The sequence below is a fragment of the Phoxinus phoxinus genome (genome assembly GCF_949152265.1).
Source record: "Phoxinus phoxinus genome assembly, chromosome: 20".
Lineage (NCBI taxonomy): Eukaryota > Metazoa > Chordata > Actinopteri > Cypriniformes > Leuciscidae > Phoxinus > Phoxinus phoxinus.
The window spans coordinates 29,971,267-29,993,508 of record NC_136895.1 but is presented as its reverse complement, the minus strand read 5'-3'; the positions used below and the strand labels follow the sequence as shown (position 1 = coordinate 29,993,508).

The 22,242-nt window shown below is 39.9% G+C and overlaps 1 protein-coding gene across 15 annotated transcripts in view; it reads right to left on the bottom strand.

Moving 5' to 3' along the window:
• The window catches only part of ptprsa (protein tyrosine phosphatase receptor type Sa), a 234,714-nt gene that overhangs the window by 161,122 nt on the left and 51,350 nt on the right, over positions 1-22,242 (bottom strand). For 14 of the 15 annotated variants that reach the window (XM_079594300.1, XM_079594310.1, XM_079594314.1 and 11 more), the window contains exon 1: positions 19,055-19,404. The exons of the other annotated variant lie outside the window; for it this stretch is intronic. The gene's annotated coding sequence lies outside the window, so the exon portion shown is untranslated. Of the gene's footprint in view, positions 1-19,054; positions 19,405-22,242 lie in introns of those variants that run through there. 15 annotated transcript variants of the gene reach the window in all.

The window sequence follows — 22,242 nt, the reverse complement described above, 5'->3', positions numbered from 1 at the left end:
AATGTCCTTTCGGCCGACATAAACTACCTTTCCTCCCTGCGCTAGGCATCCCCCTTCCCAGCATTCCACAGCTAAAACAAATATCCAGACTCTGAATGGTATTTTAATGAGAGTGTGGGAGTGGAACTGTTAAGCGCAGCTCTCCGCATGCCAACGTCTGAGCCCGGCCTCCCTTTATGCCGCTTACAATTAGTTAGCTAATCAGCAACCACTGTGAGAGAAATATCTTTTCATAAACACAATATGATGGGGACAATCAGGCTAGTTGGAGCAAGCTACGGCAATGACAACAATATGTGCGCGGTGCACTTAGCGGGGGCTACGTACCCTTGGAAGGAGGGTGTGCGCTAACCTTTAAAGAGCAGGTTAATGTATGGAGAGAGGTTTTACAGCCAGGGATGAATTCATTACAGTGACAATCTCAGCTGATTTGCCATTCCAACCTCCTGCCTATAAACCTACGGATGGCATTTTGAAACCCTCCGGTTTTAACCTTAATCTAACCGTCGTCTAAGAGGAGACAGGTGAATATCAATTATGTACTGAGAGGTATCAATGTCAAACAGACGGTCCAAGCTGCAGGGGTCCATTTGGTCGTGGCCTAATGGTTAGAGTCAGATTGGTAACCCGAAGGTTGCGGGTTCAATTCTTAAAACGGTCTGGAATCGACTGAGGTGCCCTTGAGAAAGGCACCCAACCCCCAATCGCTCCTCAGGCGCCACCGCAAAATGGCTGCCCACTGTGTGTGTCCACAGATTGCAGTATGTGTGTGTGCACTAACTTGGATGGGTTAAATGCAAAGGACAAATTCGGAGTATGGGTTACCCTACTTGGCCTTTACATGTCACTGCCTTTTATTTAGGCTAGCGTGTGTTGTTGAGGCGGGAGGTCTTGGTTTGGAAGTTTCACGCTAGCTTAACACAGTTATTTCCTCATCGACTCCCTGGGCCTAAAAGATAATCTAAGACTCCTTGCTTGGGATTTTACTGTGGGGTTCAAGAAGGTGGCAATGCGGTGGCGGAGATTAGTCTGCATGAGATGTTTCGGGGAGCCTTGCGGTCGAATTTACTAGGATGTTCCCTGACAGGCAAGCTTGTTTTAACTAAACGGCCACCGTGTTGAAAGCAATTAAGGCCGCTGTTGAGAGCAGCGTAACAGTCGCTGTACCATGAATGGCAAGTCTCCCGGAAGTTCCATTAAATCCTGAGGTGGGAGTCTGCAGGTTACACACATACAGAAGGAAAGGGGGATGGCTGAATTGTTCTCTGGAGAGGCGGGAGCCGCCAATAAATCTTTGCCTATGGGAAGTGTCACTGATCCTTCTTCAGTTACTCGAGCGTGATACGCCACTCACGTTTGCATCCATTTGCAAGTCAAGTGGCTCACTTCACATTCAGCACAGACAGGAGTGGCGGATAGAATCTCCCTAGGACTCGAGACAACATTGATTGATAAAAACTAAATTAATACATACAAAACATGGCTGTTTATGAACGGGTATAAGGAAAGGAGACTTACAGGTAAGAACATGCAACCTTGCAGATTAAAGAACGCCTCACTGACGTTCAGCTCTCAACTACACAGGACAGAACTGTCTAGCCTGATGTGACCCCCGGGGCATCATGGGAATTCAAAACAGCTTAACAAACAGGTTGTAGAAAGTAGTCACAATATGTGACCCTGGACCACAAAACAAGTCACATGGGTACATTTTTTAAAATTGAGATTTATACATGGCTTATTCAGCTTGTTAGTATAGGACAATATTTGGTCGAGACACAACTATTGAAAATCTGGAATCTGAGGGAGCAAAAAAATGGAAACATTGAGAAAATCTCCTTTAAAGTTGTGCATTTATGTTCACGATTGTGCTGCATTCACTCACAAAAATACATGTTTTATATATTTACGGCAGGACATTTACTAAATATCTTCATGGAACATGATCTTTACTTAATATCCTAATGATTTTTTGCATAAAAGAAAAATCAATAATTTTGACCCATACAATGTATTGTTGGCTATTGCCACAGATATACCCGTGCGACTCCAGACTGGTTTTGTGATCCAGGGTCACATATTCTGGGAATTCCCTGGTCGAAGGAATTGGCAGTTTTAGCAGTGGCTAAAATGAAAACAATAGACATGTATTGGCAGATTGAGGGAGAGAAAAAAATGAAATGATGGCTTCTTGAAAAACCCAAATTCCTCCTATTCCTTCAGCTCCTGTTTCATCTCCACCCGAGGCCAAGGCTAAAAATAGACGGACTGGGAAAACTCACTTTTAGCCCCGTAACTGTAGAGAACTTGGTCTGACACTGAGCTGATGGGGTGGAAGTAGAAAAAAAGTGTCTGTCAGCTATTCTGGGTAATATTTTCTACAAATTTACAGCATTATTCATATAGGAGAGAACCTATGGAGTTCAGACACAAATTATGTTTCAAATAGAGTTTATGGGAGGGTGCTGAAACTCCGCCCACATGTTCAGACTTGCAGTCTGGTTTCAGTCAAGTGTTGGGTCAAAGGTCGGGTGAGTCGGCGCTCTCCATGGCAACTACAGAAAAAAAAAATCCATGCCGAAGGGTTGTTTATAACCGACCCTCGTCGCCAACTTGGCAATTGCTCTTTTTAACTGTCCATCATGGGGGTAATCCTGCCATTCCCTGTGACCCGCACAACTCTGGAAAGAGAGGGGGCCGCATGACTTCCTGTCTGCCGTTGGATTCTGAAGTTGAAGGGACACATAAGAAGCATGAATGGGGACTTCAAAGCCTCTAAGGAGAGGTGAATGTATTTATAGACAGGGCTGGCGGTAAAGTTGGCAGTAGTGCTGGAGGGGCGTCTAGAATAAAAAGCAGGGTTGCCCTGAAAGAACTCTAGTGCCTGCTGTGAGATAAAAATAACTCTGAGGCAACCGGGCCCCAAACTGATTAATGGCTCCACGGTACAATTGAGCATCTTGTAAACAATGGATCCTGGGCTGTGGCTCAACAAACATGAGCTGGGAATTGCCCTGTTGGGATACAAGAAGCCAAAACGGTTATGTTTTAGGACAGATACATCTAAGACACAATTTTAATGAGACCAACAAAAGATTGTATACTAGCTTTCCAAGGTGCCATCAATATGAGACATCATTTCATTTTGAATATTTTGCAAAGGCAATGTAGGACAGACATGTTTTTAACCATCTGGAATTGATTCGATTGTGAAACATACCAGAATAGAGGCAGATGGTTATAGGGAAGGGGTTGAAAACTTGATTCTTGACGTCAGCCAAAAAGTTTCAGAGCAAAGTTATCACCTTTGGCTATAATATCACAACGGAAAACAGATGAACGACCACAAACTCTTTTTTCAACTAGCATCAATTCTCTTACTTTGGTATTTGTGTGTGTGACTGGACGTCTTCTAAAGCCCCTCACGTCAGCTGAGCTACAGCGAATCTGTGTCTGTCTATAGAGTAACCATATCCGAAGACAGAAATCTATACTGGAGCTGGACAAAACCCTTACACACTCAGGAATACTCACAAACTCCATCTCAGACACTCGTCTAGATGAAATATGCATGAGGCACTTTAGCTATTTCCATGACACACTTGACTTCCATGTACCTTGACTTGTCTGTTGGGAAGACAAAGGATTTGTGAACTTTTGCTACTAGTGAAAGGACAGGAGCACTGGAGAAAGGAACGAAGCATGAAGAATGCCAAAACTGAATCTGCATTTCCCAAACCAGCACCACAGATCAACGTGCCTGGAATATTAATAACCACGGCTCCAATGACAAAGGTCCGCACCCCTTTATAATAGTCGGGGTTAGCACTTTTCAATTTCACATTTGCTCTGAATTTTGTACTACGGTTCTTAATTTGCAGTAATCCAGACAACACGTCTCTACGTTCTCATGACTTTAAAAGCAAAGTGATTCTGATCACATTCACTGGAAAGAGATTAATATTCAGCCGCCGGGCTGATCCGTACTGTTGCTCACTGCTAACTGAATTTAAGAGGGCAAATGTCAGCCGTCTTTGATATTTATCATGTGGAAACCCAGATGAAGCTCATAACTGCCATTCTGATGATGGCAGGATGGAGAAGACGTGAAAATACTTCAATAGGTCAATCCTTCAAAATTAGCCAGGCACATAAAATTAAATCATATCAAATAAAATGATAGAACTAGAACTATTCCAGATTGGGTTATGAGGTGCATTTTAAATAAAAAGCATTATATAAAAATAACATTTAAATAACTTAACTGTCCTGAGATCCCTGTCCTCTTTACATGAGTTTAAATGTAAGCAATTTTTTTTCTTTTTGACCGAGCATTTCACTAAATCTAAATTATGGTTTTATTACATTATGTGTTAATGGTTAATTCTGCTCCTTATTTCATGTGTCCTGGACTTTTACCTTGTAAAGCATAGTGGTCAACTTCTGTTGTGTTTATTTGTGCTATATAAATGAAATGAAATGAAATTAACGATTCACAGTTTTTTTGTTACGAGGTGAATTAATGTACATTCACTGCTCAACACATATTGAGTTGTTACTCCGACTTTTATGCCTCATGTTTTCATTCAGAAACATTGCATTTAACTGCAACAACAACAAAAATCAGATGGTTGAAAACTAATCACAAAGAGAGAACACATACTTAGGTCTTTAAATCAGGAAAAAAGTCACTGACTATAAATATAAATACAAGCATGAACTCATGCGTGTACCACAAGCATGCCTGTGTTTAAAGCATTACCCTTCTCATATCTTTGAAAAAATCCACCTCTTCTAGGACAAAGCAATCCATTGATGATAGCTACTTTCATGCCTTTTAAATGAGCATCCTTTCTGTCTCCGTAATCGAATTTCACTTCTGTTACTATTTTCCAGCTTGAACGGCATCCAAGAAGCAGGAGGAAACCTCACGACGGGTTGTGAAAGATCCGACCGCACCAAGCTGGAATCCAAAGGCAAAATAAAGAAAAACAAGCCGGAGAGAGTGGAGGAAAATCAATAGCCCTCCTTGAGCAGCTCCACTAGACGCACAATTATTACCGTTATGCTGGATGTTTTTAGTGAACACATACACTAGGAGTATTTCTCTTCAGAATAAATAAATAAAACATCATAGTAGTGCTTGATTTGTAGAACAAGCCACTGTAATTTCACTTCAAGTGCAAAACAATAGGGCCAAGGACATAACCCAGTGGGACACCTGTACTAATCATACATTATTTTAATAGTAGTCTTGGGAAGTTACACAATTCATACCATAATAATAGGCAGTTTAGCTCTAGACTTTTATAAATAGCACATTTTTTTGGCTTTTTTTTCCAGCTGCGCACAACGATCCTCAAATTTGACCCACACAGATGTTTAGGAAGTCACCATGCTGCTTCTCCGAGTTGTTGGGGAAGATTCAGATGTCCCGCATGAAGCTTCTCACAACATGGCCGCGGACATCAAACGCCGTTATCAGATGGGAAGAAATAATAACACGAAAGACGCCGAACAACACGAAACATACTTGGGATGCTGCCTTATTTGGAATCTGAGAGAGCGCCGCAAACCCTTTGGCTAACAAAGATGTTGTTCACTAGACACTTAGACGTTAACGATATTAGCTTGGGCAAATTACAAGCATGCCACCATCTGAGTTATCAAAGCCCCGTGTTTGAGTCATGAGACACCCTGATCTTGTTGTTTTGGTGAAGCTAACATTTTTAGCAAAGAAAATACAAACCTAGCTGAAGGGAAATGAAAATGAATTGCTGGGACACAATTTGAGGCGATTGCTAATACGTGTGTCTAGGCCCTAGCGCAGTGCTGGGATTCATGTAATTGGCATGTACATCTCAACGGTAGTCGACACCATCCGTATACCATTGAAACTATCCGTATACCAACTTCAATGGGGTCCAAATGTGAGTTTCAGTGCAGCTTCAAAGTCTCGACACGATCCCAGCCAAGGAATAAGAGTCTTATCTAGACAAACCAGCGGCCCATACGGAAATGTAATATATGTACACATATGAAATATACATATATAAAATATATAAGCCCATATATAAAACCTATTAGAAAATGGAACAACTGACATATAAAACCAGCCCATATATTTTATGTATGTATAATAGTGTTTTTTTATGCATGTCACATATATAATTATCAGTTTTCAAATAGAATTTGTGTAGTATTTGTTTTGTTTTTTATGAGCTGGTCAAGAAGAGGTAAAATAATAATAAATAATACATTTTATTTATAAAAGATTCGAAAATGAGATAGAAATTGAAATGAAATGTGGATATGTAGACTTGATCTGTAGACTTGAAATAAATAGTTAAATAGTAAATAGTTTGGCATATATAAATTAAACATATCGGTGACATGGTCAAAACATACAGTATTATATAAATCATAATCATATACATCATATTAATATATGTCAATATACTCATTTAATATGGCAAATTTATATATGTTAAAAACCTATATCAACATGTAGAGATATGTATATATGTGATAGCAATATATTGTCTTATATTTAGCATATATGACGGCGTCACTAGCGATATAGGGACATATATGTCATATATTACATTTCCGTATGGGCCATTTTATAAACAAAAAAAAACAAAAAAAACATTTAAATACTTTTTACTGAAAACTGCAATTTGGACCAAGTTGGACTCCATTGAAGTCACTATATGGAGAAACATCCTGGAACAAGTTCCTTAAAAAACCTTAAAGGGTAAGTTCGGTATTTTACACTTAAAGCCCTGTTTACAGATCGTATCTGATGAAATAGAACGGTTAAGATTAAAATTTGGACACATGCTCCTGTCCCGAGAATTTTAGGTTTATTTCGCCCCCCCCCCCCCCACAAAGACGTGAAACTCACCGAGTGGTCAGGGGTGTTCACTGATGTGCGCACTCAAAACTCGCTGAAAAAGATGCTTTCCAACAGGTTTTATCGTAGTGTTTGTCCAACTCCAGTGACTTGTATTGAATGTGCTGTGTGAGGTACGGTATTACTCCGCCGCTTCTTCTTCTGCTTCTTCTGTGTATTCAGTGAAATGCCAGCGGTTTGCTTGCAATTGGCAAAGGTGCATTATCGCCACCAACTGGGCTGGAGTGTCTATTATTCAAGCTCTCAACGGAAGAATCACGGGTGTGACGCGTTTGGCAAAATAGGTCCACAAAAGTGAAATAAACCTAAAATTCTCGGGACAGGAGCATGTGTCCAAATTTTAATCTTAACAGTTCTATTTCATCAGATACGATCTGTAAACAGGGCTTTAAGTGTAAAATACCGAACTTGTCCTTTAATTTCTGTTCGACTGAGGAAAGAAAGACATGAACATCTCGGATGACGTGGGAGAGAGTAAATTATCAGGAAATGTTAATTTTGAAGTGATCTACTCCTTTAAGCCACTGCTAGAAACGTCTCTGAACACATAGCAACACCTTATTGACACATTAGCAACCATACGGCGTCTGTAAAAATCCAGTCCGGATGTGGCCTTTCGTATTCTGTGGCCGCTTTTAGTCTTAATGCACTGCGATTTCTATTTCCACTCATTATCTTTTTCTGCATTTCCTTTTCTTCTTTTCGGCGGATATGAGTGCATCACATACACACTCACACACTCGCCTCCTCATTCCACACCGACCGGAGCTCCCCGCCAGCACACACGCTGTTGCCTTCACCGACACACGCATGAACAACAACAACACACACACACACACACACACACACACACACACACACACACACACACACACACACACACACACACACACACACACACACACACACACACACACACACACACACACACACACACACACACACACACACACACACACACACACACACACACACACACACACACACACACACACACACACGAATCCCAGCAGATCATTTCATCATCTTATAGTCTACACACAGTCATTTGGACTCTCTTTCATGTCGTCGTAACACACCTCTCACGAATCAGCCCTAAACGATCATGACCGTCACACACACTGCCGTTCAAATTAATAACCAGATTTTTTATGTTTTTAAAAGAAGTTTCTTATGCTCAACTAGGCTGCATGTATTTGTTTAAAAATACAACAAAAAAACAGTAATATTGTGAAATATTATGAGAATTTAAAATAACTTCTTTTTTTTCAGGATTCTTTGATGAATAGAAAGTTTTATTTTATTTAAATGAAATTGAAGCTTTTGTCACATTATACATGTCTTTACTGTCACTTTTGATCAATTTAATGCACCCTTGCTGAATAAAAGTATTGATTTATTTAACCCCCCCCCCCCAAATTTTTTTTTTTTTAACAGACCCCAATCAACTTTTGAACATGAATAATGTTACAAAAGAACTATTCTGAACTTTCTATTCATCACAGAATCCTGAAACAATTATACATTATATCAGAAATGTTTTTTGAGCATCAGATCATCATATTATACTGATTTCTGGAGGATCATGTGACACTGAAGACAGGAGTAATGATGCTGGAAATACAGCTTTGTTCACAGGAATAAATTACACTTTAAAATATATGATATAAATTGGGGTCTCATTACGTTTTTAAAGCAATAAAGGCACAAATGTCATGTTTCTCCGGAGCAGGAACAACTGTGGCATCATGGAAGTGACATCATTCGGAGCCTTTAAATCAATGGCATCCCGAGAACAACATTTTCCGAAAGATTTCCTGTTGAAAAATAAAACAAAGTGCCTTTTATTTCGTGGAAAGTGCCTGTCTGTGTATCGATTCATCCAGGCATTGACTTTATTTAGGAAAAACTGCAGAGCGCCTTTAATTAAGAGGTGGCAGAGTATCCGAGCCTCTCTGATAATCGAGTGTGACTCGGCGCGGGGTGGACTCAGCTTCATCCCGAGCTGGACATCGCCGGAGGACACAAATAGATAAATGTAGCGTATACAGCCATTGTTCACTGGTCACACTGTAATAAGCCGGACGCCCATGGGAGAGTGGATCTATTCCTCTGCCACTACACATATATCACCCACTAGCACACACTACCAACTTCCCAACAGCACTGCGAGCTGCGGCGCTTGATCGCGCGATAGGCCACAGCTAAAGCTAATCCACACGTAATTACGCTGCCTTCTAACACGCCTCATCCGGGCCAATCACAAGGCAGTGTCTCATGCATACTGCAGTAAATCTCAGAAGTATTGTGGCCAGTGAAAGAAATGAAATCAGAGCAATACAATGTTATCATATGATCACCTGAATACCGGAAAGCACCAGAAAATAGGTGGTAATTAAATCATTAAAACCTGACATTATGTTTAAGTGTGTATTTTTAAGTAATATGTCAAAAAAATGCATTAATATTATTAAATGTTATTTTATTAAATTTATCATAAAAAAGTAAGTATATATATAATAAGTATTAATATATACATATATATATATATATATATATAAACAGAAAATAAATAAATAAAACATAAAAATTTGACATGCTAAAGTGAACAAACAAAATTTTCTGAAAGGTAAGAATTTAATTTAACTGAATTTGCTAAAAAATTAAATCCAAGATGGCGGATGTAGCAAATGAAATGTTGATAATAAATACGCTAAATCCGTGTAATATATTTCTTAGTAAGTTTAAAAAGGATCTCTCACCACAATGTTGTTTTTGTAATCTTGAATCTGAAACGCTTATACATTTATTTTGTGACTGTAAATACTCTGAAGACTTTTGGAAGCAGGTATCTATGATGGTTTTTGATACATTCTACAAAATAATCAAAATAGATGAGGCCATGATTTTCTTCTTGGACTGTAATACTGGCTCAGATATAATTGATAACACATTAAAGTTAATCATTCTTCTTGGGAAGTTTCACATACATAAAGCTAAAGTAATGTCTATAACACCCTCTTTTAATTTTTTCTGTAAAGATCTTAAAATATTCCATGACTCATTGAACTCAATTACTAGAAATAAGAAATGCATAAAAACATCTCTTTTGTTAAAAAAAAAAAAATTTGTAGAATTTAATGTTTTACTCTGTATATTTCCCCAATATCTGTTTGTTTTATGTTTGATGTTAAATGTCATTGTAAACTTTCAAAGTTTAATAAAAAAAAAAAAAAAAAAAAATACGCTAAATACCGAAAACTACCCCCCAAAAAACTACAGCTTGTTGTTAAATCATGCAAACAGATTTTATTATTTTGAAAAATAATTGTTATTAAAAATGAATATATATTATAATATATAAAAATATATATTATCTAATATATTTATTTACAAATATAATATATAATTTAATATTTATATATTTGAAACTATTTATTTAACATTTTTTTAAGTTTAATGGCTTATAATTTATATATATATATACAATCTAAAAAATGCTGGGTTGTTTTAACCCAATTTTGGGTCAAATATGGACAAACCCAGCCATCGGTTACATTTTTAAATTGCATTTTTGATCTAACGTTTGGGTTTGTCCATATTTGACCCAAAATTTGGTTAAAACAACCCAGCATTTTTTAGATTGTATATATATATACATTCTAAGGTGAACAAACAAACAACCCTTTCGGACCTTCTTTCACTGACCCTTTTTTTGGAAAAAAAAAACGGGGGGGGGGGGGGGGGGCTAAAAAGAATATTAAATACATAATGGCAGATGATGTGAAAGAAACGTTGGTACACATGAGAACTGAACGGTCCTGAGGTTCCGACGCGTCTCCGCGGGTTCTGTGCCGGAGCCCGGGCAGAAGCGCAGGCCTCCAGGAGCCGAGCGTCTGGTGCCGACCTCTACAGCGCAGAGATGAAGCCCACGGTGGATCTACTGAGCACGAGATTATTAATACACGGCTTCCACATACACGCCGCACTCCTCCACACGAGCCGAGTCTCTCCTCACCCCGTGAACTGCGGCAGCGCAGACACAAAGCAGGAGACGCTCTGATGTGGAGCTGCCGCATGCATCTCATCGAGAGCTGCCAACACTCCTGCTCCTGTGTGTGTGTGTGTGTGTGCGATGCATGTTTGGCACGGACGGGGAAATCGATACGCTCTTTTTCGGATTCCTGCGAACGCTCCGCGGACACGAATGCATGCTGATTTTATAGGGTTCATTGCTGATTTTGCTTGTCTTGTGTTTAAAACTCCTGTCAGGAGACATTGCAGTCATCATTACAGGGGAAAACACGCTATACACACACACACACACACACACACACACACACACACACACACAAACACACACACACACACACACACACACACACACACACACACACACACACACACACGGGAATCTGGAATCTGAAATATTGGAACTGACTGACTTTTTTATCATATACACATGGTGCAAACTAAATCCAAGGTATTTATTATATTTATTTATTAAACATGAGAACAAACAATTAAACACAAATACAAATATTTTTTAAAGTCATTTAAAAAAGTTAATTTACTGACTGATTATTTACCACATACACATGGTAAATCCAAGGTAATTAGTATATTTATTGGTTTATTTATTAAAGATATTAAAGATAAGAACAAAACAAAACAAAAAAACGCATAAAATATAAAAAACAAAAACAAAACATTAAATACATTTACTTAAATTTTTTATTTATTAATTGTTAAGATTTATATAAGAATGTATATAAATATATATAGTGTATAGTGTATATATAATATTTACAAATGTTGATGTTAGATACAATTAATCACTATATATACACAAAAAAGTGATGGTCTCTCCACAATAACCATGAAACGAATGCACAACAATCACAACCAATCAGAAGCTGTTTAATGTTTTATGCATAGCAGGATTTTGGACCAATGAGATCCCAGAGTGGGCGGAGCTACACAGCAGAAAGCCACAGGAACAGAATCCGAGTGAAGATGCATGAACTGAAATATGAAACCTCCTGTCTACATCGATTGAGAACCTCTTACAAACGCCGCAAAAACAACCGTCTGTGATCTCTTTTATTCATACAAGTAATATTCTTATCAGATGGCTCAATTCTTCTGCACTTCATAAGGTAAAATGTAATCCACGATACGTCTGCCTATGAGCAACACAAATCCTTTCACAAAACATCTAGTAATTGAATCATGGGGCCCGACACACACACACACACACACACACACACACAAACACGCTTTCTTGACCTTCAGATCTCCGGCTGAATACATTTAGTTTGATTTCTCAGATCTTTATCCCGCTTTCATGCTTTTTAAGATTCATATATCTGCAGAGATAAACAAAGAGAAAGATGGCCATCCATCACTTTCAAAGCCTGTCGCGCTAAACTCAAACAAGGCTGCCCTCTGCTACGAATTACTAGCACGTCTCTCTCTGACGACTATTTAGAAGAGCAAGAGCACAGTGATTTACAATGTACAGGCCCTCTTAGCTTATTAGCTGCGCGTGAAGCCTGCGGACGCTACTCCAGAGTCTGTGCAGTGCACATATTTCATGCACTTATTAAAAGGTAAAAACGTAGATGAAAAACCACACAAAAATGGCAGTAGCAATGCTGATTAGCGACTTTTGTAAAGTGACACATTAGCAAGTTAAAGGTAAACTTTCAAGCTAAACGTGCACTGCAATTTTTTTTGATGATTAATTCAACATGTAATTTGCAGTTTCTTTGTAATTAAGTGAAAATTCTTTTTCACAATTTTTTTTCAGTGGGAAAAACTCAATTTTGTTAAGTACCGACACTATATCTAAATGCTAACGTTATTGTCTTCGAGAATGGAAATGTTTTCCTTTGCGTTTTTCATGTACAGACGGCAACGTTGTCAAAACGATCCGGTTCACACATATTCGGCAAAAAATGACTAAAAACGCTGGATTATGCAGCCAGGCCAGTAGATGGCGATGTCACTTAAGAAACTATAAGAAACTATAGACTGAACACGTATTAACAAATTCATGTTTTTGTAGTTTACAAAGACTAAACTCTACAGTTTTTGAAACGTGCATTTTGAAAACCGCTCAAAAGTTTGCATTTCCAGGCCCCAAAAACGCAGTTGTTGTGTAAACGGACAGCCAAAGTTTTCTGATTTTAGTCGTGCAAACAATTTTCCTGATATACCCAAAGCGAGAGAGGTGTCCGAGTGGAGGAGCAGATCTAATACCACATTCATGTTTTATCCAATGCATCTTCTCTGGCTCATGTAGTCGACTGTAATCCGCCCGCGCAGGCTACACCCTTCTGTTTGTCGACATTATCGCCTCCCCAATCACACGCTGAATAGGCAGGGGGAAGATAACGTGCAATTCATCTCCTCATTCATTCACGCTGTCCGTGATTCAACCCCTTCCCCTTCTGCTCCGTCCCGTCCCCAATGGGCAGATAAAAAGTCCATGTAAGAGCTGCAGTCAATGCCGAAACAAGGTCAGAATACGGAGGATGTAATGGAGCTAATAAAAGGAGATCGCAAGGTGATATTAGTCTCGGTAATCTCTGCGGCGGGATTTCATTCCCTGAAAATCCCCACTTACGTGACAAAACACCGAGTATGGCTTCATGCCTCATTTATGAGCAAAATGGGAGAATACGAAAACTTCAAAAGCAAAGGAGGCCTCTAGGAAAACAAACAAATAAGATGACCGCCTCCGTCCTGGCACAAAGTAATCTGGACTCGCATTATTGGCAGGTTGTTGATTTTTGTCCCCGCCAGAGGCGGAATTACTTTTAAAACGGATTACTTGTGCATACAGTACAATAAACACAAGTTGATGTTCATTTATCTAACTTTCCAATTATGTTCTCAATGGCAGGGGGCTAAAAAGCAGAAAAGTAGCACAAAAAACATGTTGTCGGCCAGAGGTGATGGATCATATCTGAATACACACCAATACAATAAACATCTTCAGGTGGCATCTCAATGCTGCAATTAAATCAGAGATAATGATGTTATCAGCCCGAGGACAGTCGGCGTCCTGGAGGCCTTGTATTTACACGTCAAAATGTCATATCGCATGAGGGCAGGGTTGGGGGATGTTCTGCACATAGCAAATCATCTTTCCCTCTCGCTTGAAGAGACAGAGAGAGTGAACTCCTTCGCACTCGCTCTAGCTCTTTTACGCCCCGCTGACGCAGAATCCATAGCATCCCTGACTCAGTCGTGGAGAACGCGTCCTCGTTCACTCGAAGAACACAGTACAGCTATAATTACAGAGTGCCATAATCGAAATGCCATGCAGGAGTGAACAATGTGTTTTTTTTTTACTACCTTTAGCTCTTTGTGCTTAAAACAAAACCTGAAATCATATTTTGTAGGACAGTAATAGGAATTTACAGGGAAAATGTGCTTAATTGTCATTACGATAATGCCACAAAACCTAAACAAAGAAGCGTTTTCTTATGCAAAATATATTTTTTTCCATTCAATTTTTTGGATGAATGCAACTTGGATTCTTTTTTTGTGAGACTCATCCATTGGAAGTGTTTGAATCGAAATGGATGCAAATGGAAAAACTGTACTTGAGTGAGATCACTCACGCTAATTCAGCACTGACTTGAACAAAAAGAGATGTGATTTTTATTGAAAAACAGATCCGCGTTTCAGGAACGTAATGAGTTTCCAACAGAGCTTAATCACATGTTGACATTTGTGCTAGTTAGAGGCTATAGCGCTCCCTGTTTCTCTGCTGTCAAACCATTTTGTCATTCCTAATTAAGGGAGCATGGCTTGCATTGACAGGCAGGTATTTACTCGTGTTTAACCCCGTCTACACTTGACTGACTGTTTCATAACTACAAGGCCCCTCTGTCCACACACATACAAATGCGTCTCCGGCTCCCAGAGGCCCATGTTTTCATGCTTGCATTACAAACAATTACACACATCCATCAGCCCTTAAACATTCCCACCCCCACCAGCGTATCTTGTCCTTCCCTCCTCCTCCTCCTCCATCCCCGTTCTCCACCGTCAGCTGGGAATCTACCCCCGATCCTAACAGATGTCCCCTGATTTGGGTGAAATGACAACAAAAGGCCGGGCTCTGAAAGCCATGGCTTTCCCATCTTGCCCTGAGCTTTCTGCTCTCATACAAAGGCCAGCGGATTAGCAGCTTTTAGCACATGAAAAAGCCCCTCATCCTGAAAACTGTCCCCTTAACTGGGCCCTGAGGTTTCTATAGGGTCACTATAAACCCCTTCAACTCTACTTGGTCCCAAACAAATCCCGCCGAACCAACACCCTGTCTTTCCCCCAGCAAATTCAATCACCGCCAGGCCTCAACAAGCAACACCCCTGATAACAATTTTAAACTAGCACACATCCCTAAACTAGAAGCATTTAATTTGGCAAATGGGATATTCAAGAGGACTCTACTTTGGATTCGCAGTCTTTATTGTTTTGGATCCCCTTAATGACTTTGTTGTTCATTTGAAGTCGCCCTACAGAAAGGTCACACGCACTCCAAGTCTATCAAATAAGGATCCAACCCTTCAATCTAGTTCACTGGGGTCTGTAAACTATCGAGCCAAAGTGGAGAATAAGCAGACCAATCACAGATGGCATCTTGACCTCCAGCCATGGAGAACAGGGCGGGGACCGTCTCCACAACTCTCGTAGGGGTCATAACTCAGACTGAAGCCAAGGTGGGTCGTGTTTATGACAGATATGCATTGTCTAAACTCCTCGGGGATGGGCGGGATGCCCATCAACCTGGAGTGCCAGCTGGTCATCATACTTAAAGAGCAGAAAGCAGAAAAATCATCATGGTGGGGGGACTGGGGGTAAACAACAAGTGCCCTCAATGAATCAGCTAAACATGTCGAGGCCGGTGGGAGGGGTAGAGGTTGGGAGGCGGGTATGTAATGCCCTCCTACCGTAATGAACGCATTATCGCAGCGGCATCAGAGCAAGCGGAGCATATCATTGGTTTGAAATCCAGTCTTGCGGTGAGGGGTTTAAGCTTAGGCCTTGCTAGGGTGTGTGGGGAGAAGGTAGTAGCTCTTGGCTTTATCTGCACCGCTGCAGTACTGAGCACCCAGAGACCGGACGATCAGTCCTGCAGCGTCACGTAGGCAACTGGCCAACCGTGAGATGAAATTAAACTTTGGGGTGAGATGGATCAAACCCGTCAGCAGGGGTGGGTTGCTTGGCGTCTTATCTTGGATTCGCCGCTAACCTGTTGGACTGAATGGACAACATAGGCCAGAGAGTTAATATAATTTACCAGTAGAGGCTATTCCTCATCTTCAACAAGGCCTGTCACGGACAATGTTGCGATTTTCTCTGCGAACACGTCTGAACAAGTGTTGGATAATTCCACCAGACTGACCGCCTGTCCCTCAGGTCGTGGAGGAAAGCTGCAAAACCGTGGCAGAACGAGGAGGCCAAGGCTCCTTCTGCCCGGCCGTGCGTGTGGACGCAAGCTACGGACGCATTAAGACCAGAAGAGCTCATTTCAAAGACACGGCCCTCGTTCTTTTATAACCACCAGACAAATTGCACCCACCGTGAGCTGAAGAGCACCGATTTAGCACTCGGGACAAATTAAGAGGAATAAACACAATTAGCTGGCAGAGCTTAGGCGAACATCTCTCCTCCCCTCCCTTTTCTGCTGATAATGTGAGGAGCTGCAGCGCAGCTGCCATTACCGCCACCACTGCATCTGCCATTCAAAACCCAAGCTGATAATTGCACTGCTCTCGCTGTTACACAAACTCGCCTAATTTTATCTTTGACTACGATCACATTGGCACACAAGGGCTACAATAACCACAGTGAGAGGGAGCTTTTTGTATAATTGTTGTTTTGATATTTCTACCACTCCATTAGCATTTCCTGCACTATGGCGCCAATGAATACAAGGCTGTGCGCAACTGTATTCTATCAAACACCCTTTATGTACTTTAGGAAGTGATATAAGACACCTTACAAGGTCTCTAATGCTAAGAAAATGAAAGAGAGATGCTGCTCATTTAAAGCACGACACACATTTTATATTTAGCATCATTAGCTACTCTAGCTCATGTAAACAAGAGGCTATATCTGTAATGCACGCAAATGCAAGAGCGCTGCCCTTCTCTTTTCTCTCAAGTCAGGAGAATATTTATTTTGGCATAGCGTGTCCAGAATCTCTCTGAGGCGTTGTCCTTTGATCCCTATTTCAAATGGGGGAAAAGGTTACCGTGATAAGTGTAGGAAAACACATACCCACAAAAAAAAAAGACGACACCAGAAGGAATAACTTTGCAGAAATGAATTTCAAAACCTTGGGGAAGACACCTTACAAAAGACATTTCACTAGAACTCATATCCGCAGCTCAATTCAATTAACTTTTTGTCCAAAGGTGACACAGAGCGCACACGGGAAATCAAAGTTGGTTCGCCAAACGAAGTTTTTACATCCTCTGAAAAATTTCTTCATTCTGACACAACACGACTTCATTGATTTCTTCTGCGTTATTGTTTAGCCACAAAAGAAAAATGAGCCAAACTACAGGTCTATAGACCGCAGTCACGGCTAACGGCTTCTGTTTGGCTGCATTCCTACGCATTTGTCTTAACATCTCTCAAGATCTGACAGTGATCAGCGGTGATAAATTGTCCAATTATAGTGACATTTAGAATCTACAACATCCTTGCGAGTTTGCAAGTTGCAGCAAAGAACAAAGCCAGATTTTGACTGTGAAAACAAACACGTTTTTGCCATTAATGCTCAAAAATAAGCTGGTACGCATTTCATGAAAGGATCGATGATGGCCGTCCTTTTCGAGGAGTTCCTAGAGTAGATCTTTGCCATCAAAGTTACAGGATGAGACATCAACAAAGTCTGAATCTAAATTTCTTTTAGATCAAAGCAAACTGTTAAGCCAAAGTTTTCTGAAAAGCAAAACCACTTCACTCCTGAGTCACTCTGATACGGGGCCCCTGAAGTCACATTACAGTGATTAATGAGGCCCGTATTATCTGTGACTAAATGAATCAAGACAATACCTGCACTATGCTTTCAATCAGTCTCGCTAAAACCTGTACTGTATGAACGCATGTACTGCATTACACTGTATAGTCTGTAGGCCATGGCACAACTGGGCTGAAAAAGCATAACAAAAAAAAAAAAAAAAAAAATTAATCTACCATGAAAATACAGCCAAAAATCCCCAGTATAATAGTTGTGCGAGAACAACTCTTGATGAATAGAGTGAACATTATCTGCAATAATTCCTTCCTATTCAAAACCAAAATGCACAATTTTCTACTCCACATTCCCACATTAGCAGCTAATGTCAATGCGACCATTACTTTAATCCTCCAGAAAGTTACTATCCAATATTCCTCATCACCTGAGACTGACTTTACTGTATTGATGTTCAAAATCTTATTAGCAGTCATTTTACAAGATTAAGAAATATAAAATGCATTCCTCTAACCTAAACAAAAGATATGTGTTTCCCCATTCCACAGATATTATTAAAGCATTAACCTTCTACTCCATCACAAAGCAAACATGCATTTTTATTCCCCAGAATAGTATGGGGCCAAATTGACATTTCAACACAATTAAAAAAATGACAATAAAACAAATCTATACTGCCAAAAGTGAACAGCCACAATGTGCGTGCATTTTTAATTATAGTTTTATATTTTGGTCTCAGAGACTCCAAACAGAAGGAATGCAACATTTCAAAAGTCCTCTATGAAAAATGTGTGTATAATCACTCCTCGATGAGGAAAAGTCATGAAGTTCTGAAGCTATTGAAAGGGTAGCGTACTGGGGGTCTCAAAGACCCCAAACAGAGCATGAAGGAAATAAAACAGCCTAATAATCCATCTGAAAACTCATCGACTCATTTACTAAAAAATGTGTTGCCAAAACCTGCACATAATGCATAAAAACAAGACATTCCTAAAGTGATAGGAAACGAAATCGAGCAATAAAATCGTTAAATGGTTTTATTTAGTGAATAGAAACGGTCTAAAAATTGCCAAAAAAGTATACATGAACGATTTTACGGATTAAAATGACCATAGAAAATGATGTTTACTTACAATAGTTCCAAGCACGTCCACGTAACTTTAGTTCGGGTCGATGCAGATGCGGTGCGACCGTATAATTCCTCTCAAAAGCGTCCTATGTTGCATCCATGTAAATCAGAGATGGGGTCCGAATAACTCCTCGGATACGCGAAGTTTTCAACGGGAGAAAACAGTTATCCGTGCCATGTCGACGGCGTCCGTGCGTAAACTCTCCAAGAGCGCACGAAACTCTACAAGCGCTTTATAAAAGAGCTTTAAATGTTGGTCGATTGTCGGTCCACCGCGTCCCAGAGCTGGATCAGATTCTTTTCTTCTTTTTTCAGGTCCGGGACTTCGACTGGGGGTAGGGGCAGTTTGGTAGGGGTTTCTTTTGCCCCCCTTTTCTCCCGCTCGCTCACCCTCCCCAAAACAGCGCAGGAGGGGGAGGCCTCTGCGCGTTCACGACACTGTGAATGAGCGCGCACAGATGGACTATCTGTCATTTGAAACCCTCGCTAAAACTATCCCACCTCCATAAGAAGTCGGGAGGGAATAAACTGACCCTAATCAGATTCATTTTCTTTATAATAGCCAATTTGTACATATTTACCCCGTATGAAAAGAATAGTCTTGCGTAACCAGAATCAACACTTGTGTTTGGAGAAAACAACAGCTATAGACGCTGTTTAGATTACTATAATTAGCTATACATGTTTCTATAAAACAAACGTTGGTGTTTAATATATCCTAAACACGATCAGAAACTATAATAACTGTCAGTTTTAACTAAATTAAAACTATTGAAAGAAATCAAGAAATCAGACTTAAATATTACCCAATCCTAAACGAGTGAAGCAGTAATTTACATTAGAAAAACAAAGGTTATGTGCAGTGTATTGAAATAAAGCTCTGTGTTTTGGGCTAAGAAGTTACTAAAAAATACATCACTGGGTGTTTATCAGAGAGATTCACAATACATATTGTGTAGAAACACCGCAAGGTAAAGGCCTGCACCTATTACAGCACCAAACAATGAACAAAGGCCTAGCACAATAACTCATTCTTTACAGAGAAGCCCTGGAGTATTGTTTACACGCATTTTTCTCTTTATTTAAGGGCCACGGTGATCTGTGCCATCATAAAGGGCCAAGACCCAATCAGCAGGAACGCCATGTAAAGCGTTGCTGTGATTTTATGTTGATTTCCCTCATGTTTCTTACTCACACTTGCCCAGTTTAATCAGGCTTATAAATCGAACGCTACAGCGCGTCCCACGTTCTCCTGGTGGCGGAAAGCTTAGCATGGTAAATTTCAGCGGGCTGAAGAGCCATCTGAGGATGCTGGGGGAAATGATGAAGATCACTTACCACTCGACATAGCCAATCCATAAGACCATAATGAGCATTGTATGCTGGAAATATTTTCTTCTTTGCTATTTCAGTGTGTGTGTGTTTGGAACGTCTATGTTGTTGTGTGGAACTAGAAAAAGCAGCCAATTCATAGTTTTATATTGTTATTGTATGGCTTACTATTCTTTTAGAGGTAGATGCATAATTAGGTCAAAACTTGGTGCATTAAAACTAAGCAATTAGAGAAGGCTAAATATAGCTTCATTATATTATACTGCAATATTATATTTTTCAAAAGGTAAACACTTGAATAACTGGTTTCAGCAACTAAACAAAGCAACACACAAAGCTTAATTGAATTTAGCATATGCGAGGCTAATAAACAAGCAGTATTAATACAAAAGCACTGTTTAGTGCCACAATCATTTTTAATAGCTTCCATGAGTAGCTTCAGGGCACATACGATTGCAGTGGCTGTTTTTCTGAGGCTGAATGCTGAACTTTGAAGCTGCTTTGAAAAAAACTTGCCTTTTTGAGGTGCTTTCAAAACTTTGGGCGTGTTTGACAGTGGAGGCCCTTGCTCGCCAAGTTTTGGGGGAAAACGCATCAATTGTAGGGGGCCTTGTACAGAGCCTTGGGGGACCTCCTTTCAACGTGCTACAGAAATGCAGTCTCTCCATCGCTAGAAAATGCATCATCTTTTATCTTTAGATCCACTGTGTGAAGAACATGCTTCTGTATACACAGCCCTTCGTGTGTGTGTGTGTGTGTGTGTGTGTGTGTGTGTGTGTGTGTGTGTGTGTGTGTGTGTGTGTGTGTTTGTCTACTGAAAGTGAACTGATCCATAGCAGGAAGGAAAGCAGACTGACAGCTATTAGAGTGCAACTGCACTGTCTTATCTGCTGTCTGATAGGAATCTACAAAGACCCACTGCAGAGATTATGAATTCATTACAGACAGTCCGCACACACACAAAGGGGTCTATATATTCACAGTGAAAGGAGAGGTCATTGCGATCGGTATCATAAATATTAAAGTGACCGTCTTGTTGCTTTTGAACGAAGAAGAATATGACTATTTTTCAAAAGATGCAAAGGTGAGGTCATTCTTCCCTCACAGGGAGAGCAGGTTCAAATGCTAAAATGACTAGAGATGTACTGTGCTTTCTGCAGTTAACGGTCAGTGGAACAGGGGGGAGTGTCCAAAGAAAATGAAATTTGACACTCGTGGATGCCACAGGCTGCCTGCGGTCCGTTGCTCTGTACGATAACAACAGAAAGACTCTTAAAAGGCAAAAGCATTTTTCAAAACTCAAAGCGAAAAGCAAACAACATTCATATTACGAGGAGTAGAACCGTTGAGGCAGTGGATTTCAGACGATGCCAAAGAGACTGAAAGAAAATGGATTTAGAAATAGTTTACCCCCAAAATACTCACTCTCACGTCGTTTCAAAGCCAGACGAGTTTCTATCTTCCAAGGAACACAAAAGGAATTTATAGCAGATTGTTTTTCCTCTTTTCCATTAGAAAAAAACATACTGACTGTATTCATCTTCGGAAAGAAAATATATTTAATTAGTCTACATCGCATGCACTATATTCATACTAGAGCTTAGGGATTAGGACAGAGCAAAATTATTTATAATTGAATGTAAAAGTATGAAATATAACATGTTATTATTAAAAGTGCTCAGATCTCAAATTTCAGTTGCATATTCAGATGAGTGTAATCAACCATCATTGGTGTCAAATGTTGGTGCAACATGTTCCTGTGGAATATTTGAATGTGCACAAATATGGTTATCATATCAGATAATGTGACTTGAAAATATAGTGCACAAGTCATTTATGGACTACACTTATTTAGCACTT